At 41.0% G+C, this 26,202-nt stretch overlaps 1 protein-coding gene across 2 annotated transcripts in view; it reads left to right on the top strand.

Moving 5' to 3' along the window:
• Nucleotides 1-1,942: 1,942 nt before the first annotated feature.
• Nucleotides 1,943-26,202, top strand: part of LOC146639510 (talin-2) — a 99,701-nt gene continuing 75,441 nt past the window's right edge. Inside the window, exon 1 of one of the 2 annotated variants that reach the window (XM_085367224.1) lies at nucleotides 1,943-2,079. The gene's annotated coding sequence lies outside the window, so the exon portion shown is untranslated. The other variant, XM_085367306.1, reaches the window with a different exon arrangement.

Below are 26,202 nucleotides of genomic sequence, written 5' to 3'. Positions count from 1 at the left end.
TTGGTTTGTAGAGGGTTTAAAGGTGATTACATGTGCAGGGGAAGGATTTATGCATTTCTTTATTTTGCTTTCTGCTCATTGCAATTAACTCGGCACAGTGTAAATAGCATATTATGTGCCCACCTAGTAGTTTGTGTGCTGTGGCTCCCTGCATGTTGTTTTGTGGTATAGATGTAGCTCATCAAACTAAAGCAGTAATCAAAGTGTTACAGCCGAATAGCTCTTATTGTGGTAGGTCTGCAGTACTTGAAAGGATTTCCCCCTCCTCTTTCATGTCTATGAGTACTTGTTGAAAGCAAAATGAAAAATTGCAGGCTTTTATTTTGTAATGCTCATTAATGTGCCTGGTGATTTAAGCTGGAGTCGTTGTGGAAGTATTGAGATTACAGGGGCAGACGGACCTCAGCGTGAGGCAGACAGAGTTAACGGCACTGAGGGTATCAAGGGGCTTCCATGAGAATGTTTGGTATTTAGCTGTAGTTGTCCTGCTCCAGCTGGGGTCGACATCTTTGAGCTTTTCCCCCCACGTAGGTTCACATTTCACCCCAGTTTGCCCTGACAACAAGAACCCGATATCCACTTACAACATGTGGAACAACTGCTGCCGATCCCTCAACTTATATTCTTGTTCAGTTTTAACCAGAGTGGCCCCTGTAAAGTAAAACACCTAAATACTGTGTAGAGTTTCCTTTATTTGTCTCGCTCCCACATAGTTTGCTGGGTCCCATTTCCCAAATGGCTTAAATCAGTGGTTTAAATCCATCATTTAAATCATGGAGCACATAGAGCTCCATTTGACCACTTTGATTAAGTGGGTTGAACTGGTATAACATAATAACACACATAACTGATTGTTTTTACATTATTTCCCAGTTCTAAAGCCACTAAGCAGTTCAGTTGGTTATTAAAAAGAAACTTACTGGCTCAGCTCCTCACTTTAGTGGCGTGGCAGGCCGTGGGTGATGTGAATGTCAGTAAGAAGGCTGACAAACATTGATGATTCAGAACTGTGGCCTGGATGAAATTAGCAGTTCAGACATCCACTTTCATGACGTTGACTTAATACATAGTTCTTCATTTATTACTATTGTGACATATGTGCAGCTGTCTTCTGGGGCTTTGGGGGAACTTCACTGAGTTTAAGACAATAACTCAGTCAAGGTCAAAGGGACTGTGTGTATATAACCTGAGAGGTGATGGAGACAGTCTAAGATGCATTCTAGAAAATGTGCCAGTCCTATAAGCTCAAGCTCAATTTATTCTATCTGCTGATTTTCAGTTCAGTGTTCAGTCAAAAAAAAAGTTGTTGTTTTTTTAGTGTTTCCTGATTTGGAAATTTGGCTCATATTGTGCAGTTTTGTACATCAGTATCAACATCTGCATATTTGTCTGCTGGAGAGAGAAAGTTTCTCTCAGTCACTGGTGTATGAACATGTTTTTGTGACCCTACAAGTGGTTTAGAGATCTTTTGCTGTCCACTATACTGCTTAGTCAGTCAGATATTTCCATTTTTTCAGTGTGGGAAGAAGCAGTAGCATTAAATATGAGAATTATCAACTAGGTACATTTCCTTCTGTGTTATAAAATCAAAGCTGAATATTTTTTCCCAAGCCCTGGACTTTCAAAATATTTGAGCAGGTGGTGATTTTTGCGTGTCTTTTTTCTTCTTCTTTTCTTTTCTTTTTAGTTTCTGGTTTTAGCACATCAATGCTCGTCTGTTACTAAAAAGAAGAAGAAAAAAAACAGGAAGAAAAAGAAGTGTGAAACTAACACTACATCACCGAACCCGATCCATTTTGTAGTTTAACTGGGTACAGATATGACCAAACGGACTACAAAACGCTTGGGCCATTAATAATGACGCATTTCCTTTTTGCCCCACCGTAGGATTATCCCCCCGTCCCCTCCCCTCCTCATTTACGCACACACATACACACGGTACCTCTGCTGCTCACACACTGTTGGCCACTTGGAAATTTCCCCTCAACGCGCAGGATATTTTAGTGCTGAGGAGCGGGGCTGCCGGCTAATGTGCATCTTCTCAGGGCTGACTTGCCTGAAATGCCCCAGCATTTGAAGGTAGGTTCACACCCCCCCCCCCGTAATCGGTTTAATCTGGTGACCATCTCCCCCCCCTGGCAGCAGCAGATCTGCCTGACCTCTCCGACCAAGCTTTTTAATCAAACTGCATGCTGTGTGTGAGCGTGAGAGTCCCAGCCCCTCTCTCTGCTCTGTGACTGCGCTGCATTTTTTTCTGAATGGATCTGCGGTCTTTCAGTCGCCGTGATGCTCATTTGAATTAACGAAACTTGTGGGGGTCTCTAATTGCTGACTTTTGTGGTTGCATCGCGTCGTTTTTTTGCTTTTTCTTTCTTGGGCGACTTGTACAGACCACATGGTTGCAGCAGGGGGTCGCCCGGTGAGTTTGGTTTTCTGTCTCTTATCTTTCCGTTTTCCCTTCTTTTGGCCTTTGAAGCCGCAGGATCGAGCGTGCGGTGAGTGCGGAGTCTAAAGAGTTCACGGAGCGGCTGGTATCCTAACTTGCATTGCACTGGCCGGAGAAAACCAACCTCCGCCATGTTTCCATGTCAGTCAAGCTGCCTCTCGTACGAGCAGGCAATTGTTTCCAACTTTTTAAATCATCGTTTTTCACGCGCTTGCGTCGGAAACGCACGCGTTAAAGGCTGCAACCTGTACGAAGCCAGTTACAATCGCCCAATATCACATGGCTTGCAGGAGGAGGGGAGCACCTATGTTTGAGCTGTAGGCGTTATTGCCACCTTTTATCCGTGGCTGAGTGCACGTGATTGCCATTCTTCTGGCTAACCTGTGATGGAAAATGCGAACCGCGACATCTTGGAGTAATGTATGGCTCCACCACTGCAGCAGGTTGTATGGACTAAATGGTGAGGATGAGTGGCTCAGCTGCCACACCCCTTCATAGAAAGACGAGGCTGGTTATGTTTTTACACTGATCACATGCTGTTGTTGTTATTATTAGTATAGCAGGGAATTTGGTGATGTCTCCAAATGTCTCCTCTTGTTTGGCGTGGGACTGAGCTGGGAGATCACCTGTGTGTGTGTGTATGCTAAGTTTGTGTGTGAGGAAGGATCAGTGCAGGCCATCGCTGCTAGTATTAGAATGAATGGACCTATCAGCAGCCTGGGAATTTCAGTGAGCCTGGTGTGTAGACTGTGACAGTTCTCATGAGATTGCTGGCCAGGTATGGAGGAAGAGTTGCCTGTAATGCAAAAGTACTCTCCTGAACACCCCCCCCCCCCCCCCCCCCTTTCATACGCGCACACACACCTCCTTTGGATCCCCCCACACCTCCCTTGAATTCCTCCACCCCCAAAAGCTGCCCAGACCTTGGCTTGTCAGAAGAAGACACATGACCTTATTGGCTGCAGGCTTGAGCGTGTGTGTAGTGCCTCGGGAGAATGCTCTCCTGTGACTGTTCTTTTAGGTATGTTGAACATGAGTCTGAGCGTTGAGATCCGGCTGACAGTAGGACAGCGTACCCCGTGGGGAATGCTCGGCAGATATCGGATATGTTTGCCCAGAAATCTATAGTTAATAAAGAGGCTTCAGCAAAAGAGAATGTCATCGCTCCACCTCAAGTTGCCCTTTGTTAAAATCTGTCCTTTCAAAATGGCAGCTCTCGTCTAATGAGCCCAGCTTCTGTTTTCTCGTGCTTATCATTTATTCTTCTGTACATCTCTGAAAATGTCATTCTCCCGAGCCCCCGTACCTAGCTGTTACTATCTGCCGTCGCCGCTGCTTGGTATGCAGCTCTGGCACTGGCGACGACACCGATCATTTATTAAACTGGCCAAACTCACTCTGGCTTCCTTGACATAAAAGCAGCAATCAACAGCGTTTTCATTACATTAGCAACCGTGCTGACCTTTTGGAGAGTGTGTTTATGCATCCATTAGACTGTTAGTAGTTTTTCAAAGCGGAGTCCTGCACAAAAGCCCTTTTTTTTTATTTTTCTTTCCTTCTGTTTTTTTCCCCCCAGTGTAACTGTTCAGTTATTTGGTGCTGAAGTCAATGGAGATGGAGTGAGAATTGCAGAGATGTTCTTGATGAAGTATTTCAATCTGCATTTCAAAGTATCACACTTTTTTTTTAAAATTTATTTATTTATTTATTTTATTTTAAAGATTTCTCACATTAATAAATGCTGTATGTATAGGTTTAGCAGAAGTTTACAGCTGGAAGATTGCATGGAGTGTGATTATCATTTAGCTTGTCGATATCTGTTGGGGATTTTAACTTTCAATGGAAATGTGCTCCTGGCTTCAAGTCCAATCTGTGGGGTTACTCATCAGCTGCACATGGCTAGTTTATTGATTTTTCTCATTGTTCTGCATGAAATCGGGCCTCTGCTGTCACCTCTGACCACAGAGAGGAAGTAATGAGCAAACTGTAATGACACTTTAATGACACTGATAATGCAGCGGATTAGTTTGCGGTTGCCAAGCTCAGCCAGATATTTCTGCTGTGCTCTGTTGGCAGGGGGAAAAGGAACATACAGAAAGTGTTATTTTCATGGTAAGGGTCAGCAGTGTTGTTGTGTACAGCAAGCAAGTTCAAGTTTTCTATTGAGATTTTCTTTGAGAGACTGCAAGAAGGGGAAAAAACACTCTGCTTGTGAACTGTTTACCCTTTAAAAAAGTATTTTATGCAAAAGCTGCAAAGTGAACAGACTATTTGTAATGCAGGTGGAGGGAAAACAGTGAAAGTTGTGCAACGAAAGCTACATTCATCAAACGTAATACAGCTTAGGTTCAAAATTCTGAAGCAGCAGCTATCCCTTGATGCTCGTTCCAGAGTCGCTCTGAGGTAAACCAGCTCTGGTTGCTTTTAATGCGGCACTGACCTCGTGAAGCTCTGTCTCTACTCTTCGTTTGTTTCCCAGGGCAGCTCCTAGCTGGTCACCTGGAATTAATTTTGTTGTTTTTTTGTTTTTTTTAACGTGGCTCTCAGGGCCTGAAACAAATGTTTGGAGCTGGTTGCCAGATTGGTAACTAAGAATCGCTGTTTGGCTGAGAAAGCTGGCAAAGATAATTGGTGTAGTTTAAACTGTTTGAGTGACAATGTTCTTGTGTGGGTATGCAATTATAGATGATCATTGTATGAATTACTTGTCAGGGTGAAAAGGGGAGTGATGACCTCAAGCATGCCTAATCACATTTGCAGTTTGACTCATGTCACATTGATGCTGTTGATTTGTTTAACGATGACATTAAAGCTTTTACTCCTGAGCATGCACTGAGCAGGCTTAGTCAGAATAGTCTCATCTACGTTCAGCGTTCGTACTTGGATACACGGCGCCTGCTTGCCCTTGTTTAGGGATGTCTTGTTGGGCTATTTTACATCACCTGTTCCTCTCTTTTGCTACTTTGTTAGTTCAGCCTCTGAACAACTAGACTAGCAGACTTGTTTTATCAGTCGTGAATGGTTGATGGTCTAACTTTCCGTCGCTTAAATCAGGTTTTTGTTTGACTTCAGCATGTCAGTATGTGTGGTGGGTCTCTTTGGTGAAACTAACATTTTGACATTTATCTTTGTCCTTTATGTTCTTCAGCCTCAGTGATGGAAAAAAGCATAGCTGTAACTTTGGATTCAGCTAATGAATCTTTTCAATCCATGGGTGCAAACGTGCTCTTAAATATAATCCTTGAGATTTATTGAAAAAGAGTGTTTTGTTTTTGTTAAGCAAAAGCTATTCAGTGGTTTATACTCCCTACATACCTTTCTTTGAAGCTCTTTGCACTGTTACTGGTGGAGTCCAACATTCCTGCCTTGTATTCTAACAACCTGTGTATGCATAACTGCAGTGTGAGTTTGCATGGCTGCTCTGTAAGCAAATAAATCAGTTCTTCTGCTGTGTTTATGACAAATTAAATACTCGAGGAGCGCTTGCAGCCCACATTAAACCCCACCTGATGCTGCTGTGTAAATCAAAGTGTTAAATCAGATAGGCCTGACCCAGTGACAAGATTTACAACTTTAATGTTTCATGTCAGCTCACAGAGTTCATCTGAAAAGGCTCTGTAGGGCCATTTTCATGGAGGCAAGAGCTTCAACATGGCCGTATGGCTGACCTGCACACAGTAGAGGCAGAAGTGTCTGTTCCATTGTTATATTTCTTGTTCTGCGGTTCTGGATACAACTGCAGAATTCCCTCTATGTATAATAATTATATAATAATTTTCAGTTCAATTTAAATCAGTTTTTTTTTATGTGCTAAATAACAACAGCCGCCACCTTAAGGCGCTTTATATTTTAAAATAATGAACCCAAAATAATAAATAAATATAATTTTATTTATATAGCACCTTTCTAGACAGAATCACAAAGTGCTGCACATAAGATAACGAGTCATAAATTTTCTTTTTTTTTTTTTTGAAAAAAAAGAAAAAAAAGAAAAGACAGAGCTGTAGCAGATCAGAGGTGTAGGCTGGTGCCAGTCCGTGCACAGCTCTGTAAGTCAAGACCAGGATCTTAAAATGGACTCTAAATTCAACAGGAAGCAGTGGAGATGAGATAGCAACGGTGTCACATGTGAATACTTAGAGGATTTTGTCAAAAGCCTAGCTGCAGACGATCCAGAGAACCTTTGCTTAGACACATAAACAGCGAGTTACAATAGTCCAAGCACGAGGAAATAAATGCATGTATAGCAATCTCCAGTTCAGAGCGAGATAAAATCTGGCTTAGCTTAGCCACATTTCTTAAATGATAAAAACAAGACCGAACCAGAGATTTCACATGACCATCCAATGTGAGGCTACGTCCACACGTACCCGGGTATTTTTGAAAACGCAGATTTTTCTATGCGTTTGCACCTTTCGTCCACACGTAAACGGCGTTTTTGGTCACTGAAAACGAAGATTTTTAAAAACTCCGGCCAGGGTGGATATTTTTGAAAACTCCGTTTTTGTATTTACGTGTGGACGAGGAAAACGGAGAAAACGCAGCGTCAAAGATGTGCGCCTTTTTTTTTGACGTCACACTGTGCGCCACATTATTGTTTCGGTGAAATTAATTTCTACAATACTGTTACTTCTACTCTCTGCGGTGTTTAAATGCTTACATATACACACAGTTACTGTCCCTCCACACATACGACTTGGTTCTGCTTCTATGCCCCAGTTTTGTTTACTTTTTCCCACCGAGGCTTCTAGACTTCTGATTGGCCAACATTTCTACACGGTTAGGAATATATCACCACCTGTTGCTTTGGCATGTTCCTAGCAGCGTTTTCCTTCATTTCTGCGTTTACGTGTGGACAGGATTATTTTTTTAAAACGAAAACGGAAAATCTCCGTGGAATGTAAGCGTTTTGGGCCGTATCAATCAGGATGCACAACTCTGTGAAAACGACTGAAAACGCTAGTGTAGACGCGTTTTCACCGTTTTCAAATCTACCCGGGCTAGTGTGGACGTAGCCCGAGAGAGGACCAAGAGCTTTCACTATCTGCGATAAAAATCTGCCAGGAGCACATACGAGGACTTCGGTTTGCCCCTCGTTGAGTTGGAGGAAATTTTCAGCCATCCAACGTTCTAACAACCTGTGTTAGAACCGAGAAAACCTCAACAATCAGACAATCAGCAATTACTTGGCAACAGTGCGAAGGAAAAACTCCTTTTTTAACAGGAATAAACCTCTAGCAGAACCAGGGTCAGGGATGCACATGACCGATCAGGGTGAGAGGAGGAAGGCAGGACAATAGACACTGTGGATGATTAAATGCAGAGTGGTGTATGAACATCACTGTTCAGTGGGAAACCCCCAGTAGCCTAGTCCTGCTGCAGAGTAACCTGGGTAGGATTCAGGGTCACCTGGTCCAGCCCTAACTATATGCTTTAGCAAACAGTAAAGTTTGAAGCCTAATCTTAAAAATATAGAGAGAGTCTGTCTCCATAATCCAAACTAGGAGCCATCCTATAAACCACATGTAAGCCAGCATTCTGAGAGCAAAGTGCTTTGTTGGGGTGATGTGGTACTATGTAGTCTTTAAGATAAGACGGGCCTGACTATTCAAGACCTTGTATGTGAGGAGAAGGAGTTTGATTCTGGATTTAACAGGGAGAGGCAGAAAGATTAAAATACAAAGGGTTCTTTCTTTCAAACTTCAGTTTGTACAATTAAATGTCTCACATGCTGGGAAGAAAAAAAAAAAATGAATATTTTGGTGTTCTTTATGCCAGGATCTGACTGGAGACATTTTAATGAGTGTCTGGCCCAGTTCAAGTTAACAAAATCAGAGAATTTTACAGTTTGTTGTGCCCAACCTAGGCATGCATGGCCTTAAATGCAAGAGTGAAATCACAAGATTCCCTGTGCCTGCCTTCTTCTCATGTGCACTTTTTGGATAGTGTCAGATAGAGAAACGATTGGATAACTTTCGATTATCCTTCATTTATGAGGTAAGAACTGGCAGCAAGTGATTGGCTCATAACATATCGAAGTCTCAGTGCCAGGCTTTTTAATTCTTTAAAATGTCTGTGGGGAAAAAAAAGAATATTGTATTGCGACATTAAAAAATGAACAGTGTAAAGATTAATGCCCAGATATTAAAGAATACTACCAGTTGAACAAGCAAACAAGTGCACTGATTGTGATGTGTAACTTTAGGATGATGGTTACAGTTGGATGGATGCAGCAGAGGCTGCCTTCTTGGCACATCGTATCTACTTTGTTTTTTCCCACCTCCCACTGAGTTCTCGTTTGCCTGCCTCCCACTCACTTCACCATCCCATGTAGATTGCATCACAAATAGAAGCCAGTACCGTGACTGCCCACTGGTAACATGAAGAGCTATTTCTGCACAACTAGCCTTTCCTAATTGATTAGTTTTAAATACTCAGCATGACTCAAGGGCAGGACATGTTCACTGTGTGTGCGCGCCGAGGGGGTGGTGGTTTCTGTTTTGTCTAAAATTAAACATGAAGTATGTTTTAGGAGGAGCAAGCAGTCTGTCTGAGCAACTGTTGCCCTGCAGCAGGCTCCGTATGTGGCTCTGTACATTCTTTGATACGAGGCGGACGACCCTCAGTCTGGTTTAAAAATACAAAATTTTGGTCATGCCTTGCAGTTTGGAGCAGCGGTAGCCAGTATGGTTGTCATAGAGACGAGAGATGGAAACTCATGCTGCTTACTACGACAACAGGGTTTTAAACTGGAACAAATGAGTGCTATTGTGCCCAGAAATACATTTATATTTTGTCCCGAATCATACTTTCTAGCATTAAAGCATCTAATGTGGGCTTTTAACACAGGATATTCTTATTTGGCAACAGAGGAGCTGAGAATTTACTGTCCTGCCAAATTGATTTGTCAAATGTTCCACACCTGAAAGAACAGAGCTTCCAACCTCGACGCAGCAGTTATCTATCTCTGTCAAAACTAGAGATGGTCGATCCTTCAGCTGGAACACAGACGTTCTTATGCTGTCTGACAATCGCTTTCATAAATTCAGGAAATAATACCGTGTTGAATATGATGTAGCGCTCTCAAGGTGAAGTGTGGCGAAGTAATCCTGTTTCAGTTTAATACTTTGAAATGAACACCAGTCATTGCTGAATTCCAGTGCTGTTTCTTTGCTTTAAGTGCTTGTGATGGGGCTGTGTTGCAAGCTTTTGGATTATAATAATGAACTTTGGTTTTAGTGTGCATCTATTATGTTAATGAGCGCGAATGGTTGTTTGTCTCTGTGTGTTAGCCCTGCGACTGGACGGATGGATGTTTTTATCTCTTTATAAACCTATTTGTGCTGGCCTCCGCAATAGTCCCAGGTTTCCATGTGGTGCTTCGGGAAAATAACTTGCCTGCCCCAGGGTAGCTGTTCTGCTTGTAATCTAAACTCACTATGATGAAACACATGTCCTTTTAAGCTACATAAACATCTGTAAGACAGATCAGTGTTTCTTGGAACAAATCCAGGTTCTCTTTAAAACATCAGCTTGCAGTTTCAGGGCTTTTGGACAAAGTCAACCATCATCTCAATTTTTGGATGAAAGAGTATCTGCTCCGAAATGTGTTTCAGGTTACAGCTGAGCTCTTCAGCTATTACTGGACTGCATCTCTGGCAGAAATCCATGCTGCCGTAGTTGCCACCTCGAGGCTCATGCCTCTTAGTCACCAGGGCAGAAATGAAACCTAATCAGGTGTGTGGTACTCCTAGTTCACTGCAAACAGTGTAGATTGGCTGTTTTGTACAAAACCACATGTGGCCAGCCACCCTTGTGAACCATGTTAGTATGTAACATGCTGTAATTTTCACATTTCTCTTCAGCAAATCTTACATTGCTTTAGGCAGTAAAATTCAATCTTCATTTACCCTCCTCTTCTCTCTGCTTGGGGGTTGTTTGATTTGGCTGAAGTAACCAGAAAACGTAGTAGTTGCCTAAAGGTTGCAGGATCTTGTCTGTTAAATAGAGAATGTAATAGAGTCAGTCTGCAGTAGAAATTAAACTATGCAGCTATCTCTGTGCTACAGCAGTGGTTTAACTTCATGAATCGACTAATGAATCTTTGAAGTCGGGAGTTGTACATGCGATGATGAATTTCTCAGAACTCTTTCAGATTATAGGGATTCTCTAAATGTTGTCTTTCTTAGTAATTGTTTTCTGATTATACATCTTATGCCTGTTTCTCTTGGATAACTTGCATGTAATTTAAACACTGAAAAACTCCAACTGCTGGTCAGTAAAGGGAATATTGGGCATTTACTAGATTTCACACTAGCAGTCTCGGTCTACTTATCAAAGGTTGTTGTCCTGTCTCTTTTAACCAACCCAAAACTTCAGATGCCGGACCATTGTCCAACAAAAAGAGCAAGAGTTTTGCTGTGGTGTAAGAAGACAACAGCATAAAGAAAGGAAAAATGCACTGCTGTGGTGGTATGCGAGCAGCATCTCCAGAATCCATTGGGAATCTAGCGAATCCACTGCCAGAAAATTAACAGTGGTGGATGAGCACATCATGATTTGATTGCTCTGCCAATGAAAACCTCAGACCCACCCTTCTATTTTAAAGATGAGGACATGTTTCTTCTGTCGCTTTGAAGCCGCCTGGGCAGCTGGGGAATAACGTCACGACGAAGTCATGGACAAATGGTGTTCTCGTTACTCGACATGAATGTTGTTTGTTGACAAATTTCAACATTCGTGTCACTCATCAAATTATTTCTGTCGCTGTGACGTAGCGCTTCGTGAAAAATAATCCTACTCTGGAATTCCCCCTGGAAGCTGTTGTGGAGCAGCTTGGAGCTTTGTTGCACAGGGGTGAGTGTTCATTCTGGGAGTACTGGAAATGTATTCCACCATCACCCGTTAGCTCCTCCCTAGCCCTCCTGCAGCCTGGGGAGGCTATTCTTGGTTTTCCCATAAGTATAAATTCTTGCTCTAAATGCTTTTCATGGGGAGTCACCTCTCTATATAAGGCCGCCCTACTGGCAGAGGGACCGAAATGGCTTCAGTGTTGCAGAGCAGAAAGAGCAAATGGTCTGGACGTGAAAATCATGAACTATGACAGTAAAACTTCACATCATTTACCTTTAACGGATCACATCAGACGTGGCTGTTTTTCTTTAGTGATGGTGAAATCTGTATGTTTGTAGGCTGGGCACCTTTTCCAATGTAACATAATATAACATAAAATGAAACACCATATGTTCATGCAGATTTTCCCATATTAATTACTACATGGTCGCAGGCAGGCCTTAATGCTTTAAAACCATTATAGTTGCTATAAAAGAGAACTTTGAAAATCTTTGATAAAGGGCTTTGATAAAGTGTTGTTAAATGCATTTGTCTTATTTAGCCTAACATGGCTCCTTCACCACTTAGTTTATTACTATCAGTCCAAATAGAAATCAAATTACAAGGCGTTTGACTAGAAAGAACTGGATTATTCCTTTGAGCTTCTGTAGGTCAGTCTGCATTTTCTATAAAGGCTCCAAAACAGCTCCCATCAGTATCAGAGAGCAGAACACATACATTTTTAAACATCAGTTAAACACATGGTTGATTGCTAATGTGCTTTGTCAGCACTGAGTTGACTTTATCCTCTTGTTACCAACATGCCTCTCTTTAGTATGTTTATCCTTTCTTTCTCTTTTCCTTTTTTATCTTTGCAAAGTTTATGTTGTAGTATAGGTTATTTTTAAAATCTGGATGATGGGACGATGAGGCGTCTTGCTGAGGCTTCTCTCTAGCTGAATCCTTTTCTAACCTGGCCACTGCGGCCGGCACGTTGACTCATATTTGTGTCTAGAGTTGGTTGCTGGCCACTTTGGGTCACTGTGGTTTGGTTCTTTGTTTTAACTTCATGTTATTTTGTATACAAACCGAGTCCCAGCTATGTCAAAGGCATTTGCTCATCCTGTATTTTTTGCCACGATTTGCCTTATAGATTTGTTGATGTTAGTATGTTGTGGTAATTATGTTTACTGTCACTTGATATGCCAGTTGGAACCACCATCCTGCACCCTCCTGGTTCACATTAGCCCTAGACCTAACCTCTTCATCTAAAAAAAAATACTACAATGAATGCTATTTTTATTTTTTAAATGTCTTGTAATATCATAAGTTTTGTGAATCCTTTATCAAGTTTAATTGTGTTGTGAAAATCCGATATTCTGCAAGTCCTTTTTTGTAAAATCTGACTGGAGGCATATTTTGTGTTCGAACATTATACTAATATTCTTTTATAATTTTTTCCCTTCTTTGCTTTCCTCTTGGTATGATGCTTTCCCCCCCCCCCCAGATACTTTTGCATAGTATGTGTCTCGCTTTGCACCCCTCACAAACTTATCCAACCTGACGCTGCAAAATTCTGCAGATGGATGGCACCAGAAATAGCACTTTAAGTGGCTGTTAATGTATGAGTGTTACACAATCGCACTGTCAGTGCTCCTTTGCCCTTGGCCGAAGCCTTTCTGTCTGGAACAGGCTTGTGCTTCCCACCTCCCTGCAAACCTCTGATGTTGCATGTGGATGTTGTAGACTTTGAAAAGAGCTATATAAGGGAAACCATCCTTTGTTTATTAGTTAAAGGAGAGCACACAGGAGCGCTGCCAGGCCACTCGGAGTAGAAAATGGGGACAGTAAGAAGAAGACAAAACACCACTCAAACAGAGTGTGCTTTGCTATGTGGAGTTGTAAACATTGCCCCCCCCCCTCTTTTTTTTTTTTTTTTTTTTTTTTTGGGCAGTGAAACGATTCAGGCAGCTGGCTTACATTACATGTGGAGCGCTCAGTGTTAATCAAGTGGCTTAAAATAGGATTTTATATGTGCAATGGGTTATGGGACAGTGCACACTAATGCAGCTAGCCCCCAAGAATACTGTGGTAACATTAGCTGCCACTGACTGAGTATAGTCTGCTGGCTGCAGACGTCTCTTCTTCTGCTACAGTTTCATTGCATTTTTAAAAGTGTAATCAACAAATAAGATATGTCATATTAACATGTTACAATTTAACTCTAGGCTGCTAAATGTACTACCTGCACATGTTGAAATGTTATTCAGGCAGGAATGTCTGGAGATGCGGTTTTTTTTCCATTGATCCGAAGTCAAAAGTTGCTGTCGGCTTTGCGTAATCACTGCTACACCTTTAGCTTCTAAGTAACTGTATGTATGTGCACTACATGAATTGCATGTGATTCCACAAGGTCTTGACTTCATCTTGGCATTATTTTGGTGGAGAATAAATGAAAACCATGAGATTTTATGCTTCATAATCACCGCATGCTTAATTTCAGAGGCCACTGTTTGCAAACAGCGGTATAGTCACTCGTGGTCCTGGTTTGAATTTAATTGAGATAATCCAGTGTCAGTATTTTCTGCTTTGCCAATTTAAAATAAGATTGTTCCTAGTAATCTTCTGAGCTTAAAGTTGTTGCGCACTGTCTTTCATATCTACATGTCTGTGGGGAGCTTGTTCTCCAGCTGGCAAAGAGACAAATGCTCCATTGTCAGATTCCTCTATTTAGATGGACTCAGGCATTTTGTCTTTTGGAGTTGGGGTAGAATGCCAGCCTTGTCCTCAGTCGGGTTACTTATCTCCCCAGTGCAGAGCACACCCCCAGGGAAATTACTTGGGAGGCTTCCTTGCCCACTCCTTCAACTCTTTGACAACATGATTGAATGATGTCTCTCTTCAGGGTTTCTGCCAGAAAAAAAGTTGTTGGACTCAGCTGAGTCTTGTCTTATTGGGGTTTTTAAGACTCATCATATCAGTGAATGCAGCATGCTTCTGTCTTATGCACTCTGCACACAGAGGCGGTCAGTTAAGGGATATATTATTATAACAAGACATATACATACATATCAGATATAATATCTCTATAGTGTTATACTTCACAATGTTTGAGTCACACTGGCAGCTTTGCACATATAATCTTTCGCATACACAAAGGTTTTCCGCAGTTACTGTAGCACAGTCCACCTGGCATAGACGCAGGCTGCGTGGTACAAACAGAAAAGCAGAACTGCGTAGGCTACGTATCGCTCTACTACTTATTCTGAGATGACTCAGTGTTGCTGATAAGACAGAAAAAGAGAGACCTGGAACCTGCTTCAGCATAAAGAGAAAGTAAGGCCTCAGTCACATAGAGGCACCGTGGCAACCTCTGATTAATAGGGAAATATGTGTATTCCCCAACTGGTTGGGGAGTGGTTCCTCCTCTCCTCAGGTTAATTTGATTGCAATGGTGTTACTGCATAAAAAGCCTCCCTGTGATTGCTTTGGTTGCTAGTAGATTGCGAGTTGCCCATAGTTTGCATGGCTAAGCGGTAGTGAAACTGAAAACCAGAAATGGAGACAATTTGTCTTCAAAGTAAAGGTTTTGCCAATTTGTCACTGGATAGTCATTTTTCCCTGTCAGCTGGAGGTTGCCAGGGGGTCACTGACCAGTTCTGTGGGCTTCAGTGATTGGGGCATAACATATAACAGCGGCAGTGCACCAAAATAGTGATCCTCATTTACATACACTAGTACTTTATTCAAAAATATAAACTAGATATATATGAGCTGAACAACTGACGCTAAAAGTTGTTTTAAAAACTAACTTTTAAGTTTTATAAGATTTAAATTTAAAGTCATCTTACAGTGATATATTTGGACCACATCAAGTAAAAATATAGAGAGAGGAGTGAGGGGAAAAATTAGAATGGCATGATTTGTTTTTATTTTTTAAAGGTCCTCTTTATTGTAGGGGGTGGGGTGTTGAGTAAGGAAGCGCATGGGTTCCCTCTTACTGGAATGATAAAATCTTCTTGATTTCGATCTCTCATACTACAAGCAGCAGTCTGTTCAATAGGCATTTCATAAATCTGCGCTCCGCTAGTCTCCTCAGCTTTATTTTGCTCAAATATTCTTTATTTTCATAAGGTTGGTCAGATAGCAGGTGGAAATTTGTTGCTGGCCGCTGTCAAGGAAAATGTTCATGCAGGGGCTCAGTCTGGATTTTGAACTGGCGACAGGCACTGCTACCATGCTGGGTTTATATGCCAGTTACAAGTGGCAGATGGGATTTTTTTGATCTGTTTTCCAAGATATCAAGTGCAGCTTGTTCCTTGATTAGAGTTTTGTTAAGTGTGTTGCCAAGCCTTATTTTTAATGCAGCTGTGTGAGCAGGTGAATACTCGCGAGAAACCTGGGACCCTTGCGTACTTTGGACTGCCATGCATTCCAATGATTTTCTTCACCTTGCATGGATTTACTTCAGGCTGTGTTCACCTGAAACAGACATTTTTTTTTCTTTTTATTGGAGGGAATTTCCTTTTTAATACACAGATAGTCACTGAGACGAACAGACTGGTACTACTTGCATTTTTATGGAGAGACAAGAACAAAAATGCACTTTTCTGTCCATTAAAATGGCTGCAATACATATTTCTATATTAACAATAAGAGACTGATAATGAGTCTACAGAGAATTATAAAATGACTGGATTTTTCCTAAGCTACATGTCGTTTTTACCAAAACCACTCCATACTATGCAGCACAAAACAGCAGGAGGAAAGTTAGTGAAAGTTTGTGAACAAAGTGGAATACGTAGGAGCTAAAGAGAGATATTTCCCTTAGAAGTTGATCAACACTAATAACAGATCTGTCACAAGCACGGTTTGAATGGCATTGTCACCATGGCTGCTAATTCCTGTACTTGTGGTATGTTGCGCATGCTTTGACTTTTAGTTCCAGGCTCAAAGGAAACTTCAAAAACCCTTCCTTTATGAATAATAGACAAAAAAAGTTAGGTTAAAGAGGCTTTTCTATCCACACCATACAAAGTACAAACATTGGTGGACTTTTCTCATATTTCAATTCTGACGCTGGTCCATTAACATCAGAGAGCATAAAAGACAGTTCGTGTACTTAAGGCAGACAGACCTATCAGAGGATATGAATGAAATTCCCCCACGAGTATAGCCTGAACTTGATTTTTACAAAACATGAGCTGAAGTCAAATTTTTTTGCTTCCAGCTATTTCCACCAGTCCCCTGTGTCCCTTAAAGCCTGATTGAACATTATAAGATTCCAAACACATAGATGGAGCTGGTCAATACAACAGGGAAAAAAAAATACTATCTGAACTTTTCCCCACCCATTCTCCTACACTAGTAATAATCAAGTGATTAATGATATTAATGTTATTTTTTCCTGTTAATGAAACAAGGCCAGCTTACATTATTTATGGGACACGTGTATCATTACTGTAAGACTGGACCATAACTATTGTGACGCCCAATCATTAAACTAACAAATTAAGGCAACATGTTTCCTGATAACTCTGAAAACAGATTTTATGGTACCATATAAGGCTGTGATTAGATAAATTATCTTTACAGTGGCACAGACTATTTAACCTTATATCAGCAACCCAGACTGCAGATTTGGAATAATAATTAGCAGTGAATTATTTATGCTGCTATTATGTTGAAGGACTTCCGTCGTCACAGATGTTTGGACCTTCTAATCTCACGGTCGAGCTCAAGGTTAAACTTCCATCACCTCTAAAACACTGTGGTAGGGATTGTATAAGTTGCTTAAATATGGATGTCGGGACTTGAAATGTTCATAATTGTCACATTGACCATATTTTATTTTTCCTGATTTGCCCCAGATCTCATCTAATAAAAACAAACAAACAAAAAACCCTTTGTATCTGTCATTAATGTCATCAACTCCTCCGGGTATGTAACATGCTAAGAATTCATAGTGCTGGTTGCCTCCTGTCTCTTCCTTTGGTCTGGTTGTGGTATTCCTGCTGAAAGATAAGCTGTCCTGGAATCAGCCCCAGTCTGCTGACCTCGCAGGAAACAGTAGCTGTGCCAGCCCCCACAACCCCCCCTAACGGTTTCTCTCTTTATCTCACCTTTTCTTTTTTTTTCTTTTTCCCCCCCATTCGAATCTAACCCTCTCTTAATTCTTACAGCCCTATCTCTTCCCAAGCCTGTGGTTAGCGAGCATGTCAACACCTCAGCCTCGACCCAGCCACATGGATGAAATAACACAGGTTGGGCTCGCTAGGCTGTAAATCAGCACAGACATCTGGTAAACGGATGAAGTGTGGTGCATAGAGGGCCGGGATATTCACACTGCCTGTGTGACATTTTGAATTTTTAGCATTGTGTTTGTCTGGGTATCTAAAAAATTGACTCCTCTTGCATGATTTGTGATGACAGGAAATGGGTCACTGTGCCTTAACTTAGCTTGAGTTTAGTATTACTGTCACTTGCGTAGAAAACATAATATGATGAACAACCCTGCCGAGATGCTTCCTACACCACTAGAATTATAGTGTTACTACAATGCTAAATGAGGTACTTAAGGACGATTTCCTCTTCATTTATACTTCTGTGCTTTTACACTACAAATGCTGTGAGTGCTGTAGCCAGCATTTTGTTCCATCTGTTAATTTTAATTATTTTTACATACATTAGATTATTACACTAATTAGATAATGACTTTGCATGTCATTTTGACACAGGTGTAGTTTAGCCTATAAATCAGTTTCTAATATATTAAATGGCTGACCAAGACCTGGTTGTCAGCGTGGATTGGATAATGTGTTCAATAATACCAAGAAGAAATTTGACACCAGTTAGATTTTAACTACAACGATTTGGTCTGTAAGCTCAAGATGGTTTAAATATGATAGAGCAACACTGATATGCTAGCTGAATGACATCAGCAGTAGGGCTGGGCCATATCATACCGTTCACGGTAATGCCGGTATAATGTTAGGCAATGATAAGAAAATGAAATATCGCGATAGAATTTGGGTAAAACGCGCATGCGCAGTGCCTTTTTTTTTTTTTTTTTTCTCATACGCACATGGTGGAAAAAGCATGGCTGCAACTTCAGTGGTGTGGAACTGGTTTAGCTTTCGTCCGTCAGATACACAACAAAGCACTATTTTTGGTAGCGCATGCTAGCGAGCCGTCGTTATTACCGTGTTTTTTGGAAAATACGGCACACTTAAAATCAATCCTTTGATTTTTCTGAAAAGCGACAGTGCCCCTTATAATCCCGTGTGCCTTATGTATGAATTCTGGTTGTGTTTACTGACCTCGAAACGATTTTATGTGGTACACGGCGCTCGAAGATCTGTCAAATGTTTTAGTACGACTTTGCTAAGCTACGAACCCACACCGCTTGATGGATTGTCGAAGCATTACGGCTATCGTAGGCAGAGCTTCGAGGAGTGATACGTACTGTGCTTCAACATAATATTACCATATTGTGTGTATAACCTCTTTTTAAGTTTTGTAGATATTATACATATGTCGGCCAATTTCCACTGGAAATGCCTTTTGGTTAAACTGTCAGCAAGGAATTTGCATTTGCACTGTTAAATTTTTATATAACTTTAATGCACATAAAAGCTGCTTGTTTAAGTGAAAATTCATTGATGTTTTTTTTTCTTCTTTTTTTTTCTTTTGCACTAATAAAGTTGTGGAGTTGTAAAGTATTTTGTCTATTGTCAATAATATCGTCAGTTATATCGTTATCGCAAATTGTATGCATGTCATGATAAATATTTTTGGTCATATCGCCCTGCTCTAATGTGAGTAATGTGGATATTGTATTTTAAAAACAAAGGTCAGGTCATTAGAATTAAATGCAGTCTTTGTTATAATTCCTCTGTTTTGAAACGATGGGATCTTAAAATCGAGAAGCATGTGTGCACGAGTGTGTGCACGCTCACCACCTTGTCTGCTTTCTGTTGCCAGAAACTCTCCAAACAATTCATAGCATTTAATGTAGTATGAGGTGAATTGGGAGCGGCTCTTGCCTTCTCCTAACAATAGAACTGACAAGCAAGAGGTCAGGCTTTCACTTTGCAGACGGCTCTGAAAAACTGGGCTTGGAGTAGCTGAATTGTTCACCCACAATAGGCAGTCGGAGGCCTGTAAGTCACTTTACCTCCCATGTCATGTTTTTCTTCTCCTTTGCTGTGCCTGGGCCTCAGAGCAGCCAGCAGACTGCTTTTTAATTGGTTTTCCTGCCTGTTTGTCGGCTTACCTGCCAGGAACTGTTATCACATCCACTTGTCCTGAAATTGCTGCATACACTTTTTTTGGGGGGTGGGGGTGGAGTTTGCTTTAAGAAAGTGTCATGCCTGGGGGGGGAAAAAAAACCACTTCGAAAACCTTGACTGCAAATGCAGGTAATGAAAAAGATGAAGGGTGGCTCAGCGGTACTTTTGCTGGTTTAAACATGTCGATCCATATATTGTAGCTCGTGGCCGCATTGCTTTTTGAAGGCCAAAATGACTAGAGCTACAGCAGCAGACCGTTAAGTGTCTGTTTGCAGCTGTCCATCCAATGAGCGGATTAGAGGACTCCCATATCTGTGCGGCTGAGATGCAAAAGAAGATTAGGTCAGCAGCTCATGAGGAAGGTTGGACCATCCTAATCTGCAAGACTGCCAGACTGAGACATGGCTTTTTAAACCGGTGATTTCTTGTACCTTGTAAATAATGTACTGACCCTGGCGGCCATGTCTGTGAGCACATTTAAAGCCCGAGAGGACCAAAAGGAAAAAGAAGCCAACTATTCTGTGGTGTAATACAGCAGTCCCCAACCTTTTTTGCGCCACGGACCGGTTTGTGTCCGACAATATTTTCATGGACCGGCCTTTAAGGCGTCGCGGATAAATACAACAAAATAAAACTAGTACCTGTACCGAAAAAAATAAGATTTATTCATAACACACGTGAAAAGACCCAGGAAAACCTGCACGAAATGATATCGTCGTGTTGGTGTTGTTCCCAGATCAACATTGCAAGTGACCAATCAGAACGTTGTGACGTCATACTTTGGCGACTTCGGGAAAAACCGCCGTAAAACAAAAAACTGTACTTAAGCTGCAAGAAACTGCCCCTGTCCGCCAATCAACGGACCCTGACCCTAACCCTAACCCTTTAATAAACGCTAAGCAGAATTGATATTGTCCTTGCAACATTGGAATTTCATAAATGCATGAATGGCTTGGCGCGCCAAAGAATAACGTCACAAGAATGTGATTGGTCACTTGCAATATTGATCCTGAAACAACATTTACTATGTTATTCCAGGAACAACACCAACACGACGATATCAGATCATCCGGAAAACCGAGTTAACGGAAAAAAAAACCGATAACAAAATAACGCTAAAAACCGTGAAAACCATACATTTCACACCCGAGTCTCACTCTCGCGGCCCAGTACCAAATGACTCACGGACCGGGTCCGTGGCCCAAGGGTTGGGGACCGCTGGTGTAATGTGTCAAAATAAAAAACTCCCTCCAATCAAGGCACTCATCGATTACATTTTCTCAAGTAACTTCTGTAGCTTTCTTACTAGATTTGATGTTCACGCAGCACTGTTGGTACTGTTTTGAGCCTTTATCAGCTGTTCTGGCACATATAAGAGCTTTATTATTTTGCCAGCAGTGAGTGGCAACATTTTTACCGTGTATTGACCAAAGTAACAATGGATAGTAGCTCTAGATTAGTCCAGTGGTGAAGCTTTGCTATACCAAAGCAATTGGTGTTTTTCCCATCAAGATGTTAGCTCCAAATGCAGTACAGGATTGTGCAAAGTGATCAGAAGGTGTAACCAGAGTACAGGATGTATCACACCCTGCCAAGGAGTGCAAAAGTATGATTAGAATCAAGCTGCTCAGCTATGCCGTGACTGCTTAGCAGCTGGTATCTTTATGTCCAGCAAAACCTGCTTGAAACACTGGACCAAGGCCCAGATTTTTACCTCTGAAACTTGGTGAGCTTCTTCAGAAACCATTTTCAAGACAGATGGATAGCAAAAAAGAAAAAAGTTATGACATGGTATTTATGTCGATTTAATACTGATATTATTTTTCTGCCAATTTGATTTGTGCATTTGCATAATCTAATGTTAAATGTTGCACTAAGACTTTTGTTTGACGGCTGCTCTGTTCTGTTTTATGATGGTGAAAAAGGAAGGATCTTGTTGACTTGGCCAGTCTTTAATGTTTCAGCTTTTTCAGGGAATTCTTTTTAGGGCAGATTTACTTCTAGGGATGGATGATGGTTAATAAACAAGTGAAATGTGAAGTGAATGTAATTAACAAGAAAACTTTGTACATCCATCCATGTTTTTTTTCTTTTTTTCTTTTTTTTTCTTCCTCTGCTCCAATTCAGGGTCACGGGGTGCTGGAGCCTATTCTGGCTAAAACAGGGCAAGAGGCTGTGTACAACCTGGACAGGTTGCCAGTTTGTTGCAGGGCTAACACAGACACCATTCACACTCACATTCACACCTTTGGGTAATTTAGAATCACCTATTAACCTAACCCGACTGACTGCATGTCTGTGGGCTGCAGATATGGTGAGAACATGCCAGCGCCACAAAGAAAGGGCCTGGCCAGATGGTGGATTCGAACCCAGGACCTTCTTGCAGTGAGGCAACAGTGCTAACCACGGCACCTGAAGATGTGCTTCATAAATTTATAAATGTATAATTTTATGATTTGTACATTCACATTATTTGAGTAGTTTTAGTTTCTTTCTGCTTCTTTTTGATAGTTTTCCTCAGGTGTGTGTGCTTTTGTCATTTCAGTTCTTATTGTTTGCCAGCTGCTCACAGAAACTTGGCAGCAGGAACTTTAAATAGGAGTATTTCATTGCACTATTGTTGGTGGATGTAGCTTTCGAAAAGCAATTACACAAATGATATTTAGATTTATTTTTAGTATATAGAGCAACTCGGATTTCCAGTTTGTGTTGTCTTTTACTTTTGCCTATTTTGCCTCTTGTCTAAATACACTTTAGCTTCATGGGGATAAATATCTTTCTGAGTGGATAAAGTTGAGTTTTAATAGCAACTAATTGCAGATTCTTTTTTGTCTTTTTCCCCTTTTTAGGGGGTCATTTTACATGTTTTGTCAGAAATCCTGTGAAACCCTTATTTCATAACGGGGTTTCCAGTGTTCAGCCAGAGAATAATAGCGGCCTCTCCCAAGCTAAAACAAAACCAACCAGTGTAAATCACAAATGTAAACACATTTTTGGCACTCTGCTCTCCCCCCCCCCCCCCCTCGGCCGGGGTGGTTTTGATTCCATTCATGGAACTGGGAGTCGGCCTGAACACAGACGAGAATCTGTGTAATTGAATTAGTAGCCGTGCCTACCCTCCACCCGCACCCCCCATCCTCACCACTCCCCACTATCTGGAAAGGCAGAGCTAATCAGTGAGAATCTCTGCCCTCCCCAGAGAGGGTTGAATGGTTGCCTTGTATAGAAGAGAGATGAGAGAGGGTCTGGTGTGTGTGTCTCAGTTTTTGTCTAATTGTGGTTGTGCAGAGACTATCTATACGTAGACCAGATTAAATGGTGTGTCTGGAGACCGGGCTTCTGACCCTGTGTAACAACTGTGTGTATGTGTGCTTGCATATGATGCAAAGCACCAGCTGTTCCCCAGATGTCATGCCAAAAAAAAAAGGGGGGGGGAAGAAGAGAATTAAGAGGGGGGGGAAAACTCCAAACTGAAGGAAGAGTGATAAGGCCCTGTATTTATTATTATGTTTAATTTCCTAGTGAAAATGTCTTTATTCTTATAGGGGGCATGCACTGTGTTGCACCAGATGTCTTACATAGTTTAATATAAGCATTTCTGCCACTGTATTACAAGTCTGGGCCTAAATTGACCACCTGGTAGGCCAAAGCACTAGGGGACTCCCCCCCCCCTTCTCCTATATACCACAGCTCCAACTGTTGGGTTAGATAATATGTTATTAGCATGATTTTAAACAATGGCTTGTTTGAACTTAAACTGCTTTTGCCTCTTCATCTCATATCCATCACTTTTAATTCACCTCTGTCTGCCTTTCTCTCACATCACGCTGTACAGAGATACATCTGTATTATTTTAAAAAAGGAGCTGAAGGTTTTTTTGTGGCACTTTTGAGGTCGGCAAGCAGGATACAGAGGAAATAACAGCAGATAAAAGTAGAAGCTATGAATTTCTTTAATCTATTACTGCCATTATTTTTTTTTTTTCCCTCCCCTATTAGATTCATTCATAAATGTTTTCATATCATTATCTGTCCAGGGTTTTCAGGTTAGGGACTAGTCTTTGATTTTTCTTTCAAGCAAAGCTCCCTAGTTTCTTTTTCATTTTGGGATCGAACTGTAAGCTACAAAACTTTGTTCCTTTTCAGCATTATGTTAATGGAACACACGTCAGCAGAACAGTATGATTTGTGTTTATAAAGATTGGCATGCAGAGAAAACCAGTGCAGGTACAGGAAGAACATGCACCTTTTGCAAAGAAAGGCTTTAGAGAGCCATGCGATTCAAACGTCGAACCTTCTAACCACTGAATCACTAAATGTTTTTTGCTCTGGTTGATATTAGTGAAACGCGAGCTGGCATTTGCACCGAAAGGTCACGTTATCTGCTTCACACAGGTGGTACGGATTAAAATATATCTGTTTACTTTTACTTCATGGACTTTTTGCATCAATTAGTTCTGTTGCAGGGTTTCATCCTGTCATATCTTGAGTTCTCTAAAGGTCTATTTTTATTTTTATTTTTTTTAATTTATTGATTAAATTATTATCTCTATTTTTTTTTTTTTAGTGCAGTTATAGTTCTAGTCGCTTCCAGTGAGGGTAATGGATAGAGTCTTCTCTTCACACCTCCCCCATCACATTTATCATTCCCAGATCCATGCTACCATTTAGGTCATTGCATATCAAGTTATACAAAGTGTGCTGAAAGAACACAGACGATTAGTCAGTATCTTCAATGCTGGGATGTCTTCCATGACTTAGGACTATCAGTGCTCCCCTACTGACATATAAACAGCAGGAGCATCATCCAGAAGTTGTTTTCCCATCAGCATTGCTTCTAAAAAAACAAAAAAACAAAAACAAAACCCATTCTCTGCAAAGAGCTGACAATTTCAGTCTGTGGTTTATAGACGGGTTGTTTATGGAACAAAGATTATCCCTGCTATTACATCTGTGGGTTTTTTCAGGTAGTAGTGCTATGGTTTTATCGAGACACTTCTGTTTTGTGAAGCCATTTGGAGCCAGGGTTTGCTGTTGATGGTAGTGGTAGATCTGCCTGTCCGTGACGCTGAGCCACTTGTTTTGCTAATTCAATGTAATTAGAGTTGTTTGATTTATTCGATGGATTTCAAATGATAATAAGCTTCCATGTACTTGAGATGAAAATATTTGGCCATGATTTGGGATTCAGTCTTTCTATTTGCAAGTCAATTTCAGATTGTAACACAGGACAATTGCATTGCAAGTGCATTTATTGTCATGAAGTTAACACTTAACTTCATATTTAAGGCGCAGAGAGCAACAAAAATGAGAATAATAAGTCTTCCAAAATGTCAAACTATTCCTTTGAGCAAGACTGTGTTTGTGTAAATCTCTGAAGAATTTGGTAAAGATGTGAATGAGCAATGCTCCCCCGCAGTGAACAGCTGCCACTGATCTTTGAGATGACCTGGATGAAGGAACTTAGCACCCAGCCCCGAGTTTTTAGAGGAGAGCTTTAGTGGCAGCTGTGTTTGTAGTAAACTTGTTTAAGGTAATTCATTTAAATTTGCTTAATGGCAAACATCATCTCCTGTTGATAGTTTGATGCTGGGGGATCATAGTGGGCAGCTTAATTAAAGGCCTCCTTTTTGGGCTTTTCCTAGGCAACACACTGTCAGCTTGTCCCCACTCTGTCCTCTTCTACACCGTGTTATTAATGAAACAAGCAGGACTGAACAATGAGGTCCCCAGTGGTGCATTGTGCTTCCAAAGGTTGCCTTCAGCAATGCGCCACACCTCTGGAAACCCCAGGGATACCTTGTGAGAGTTTCCCCTACTCAGTTATAACTTCCTGCAGCCTTATTTATTTTTTGGACTAATTAAGATAGAACAAAAATATCCTAAAGTAAAGTGTGGTTTTTAAGCACATAGTTGCTACTTATGCCTGTGGTGACCCCTGGGAGTTTCCTAAATCAAGCATGTTGAGTTTTGCTCAAAGCAACTCCCCTCAGACTCAGATGAAAGAATTATAAGAGTGCAAATATGTGTCTAGTTGTCTCTCTTTAAGTACCTTGCTTAATTTGTGTCCTTAATTGTTTTCCTTGAGGCATTACCAATGATTCTTTTCATGTTTGTTTTTTTTTTAAATTATTGTTGTTTGATCTGTGTCAAAGTTTCCTTTTCATTTTCTAATGTGTCTTTGATAGGAGACCCTGTTAAATGTCATCTAATAACCATCTATTATCACAGGGTATAAACATTGGGGAACAGTGTACTATTTTATGCAAAACTGTAATTTGAATGTTAAAATAAGACACTGTTACTTCCCCTGCTACTTTGCTAAACTGAGCAGTGTGATTCTTTGAAATGATGCTGCACATGTAGCGAGAACTAGAAAATCACTCACATCTGATGCATCTTGGAGCTAGTATGCTAATAGTAGTAGGCTACATTAGCCACTACTAGGAAAAGATGCAGTGGGGTTAACAGTGTTCCTAGATTTTGTTAAGGCAAAAGAACATGCAAATAGCCTGTCTGTGTACAGTGGTGACATTCATCTCTGCTTGAGGCTATCAGCTATAACTAGTGGCTAATTCTGCTAGCATAACACTCTGGAAATCGCTGGGGGAAAAATAGCTTGTTATTGTTGAAA

Source organism: Diplotaxodon limnothrissa, linkage group LG1, assembly GCF_057381915.1.
Source record: "Diplotaxodon limnothrissa isolate DT_005_m linkage group LG1, D_limnothrissa_male_GT1.1, whole genome shotgun sequence".
NCBI lineage: Eukaryota > Metazoa > Chordata > Actinopteri > Cichliformes > Cichlidae > Diplotaxodon > Diplotaxodon limnothrissa.
The sequence above is the reverse complement of the archived record's forward strand: the minus strand, read 5'-3'. Positions and strand labels throughout refer to the sequence as shown.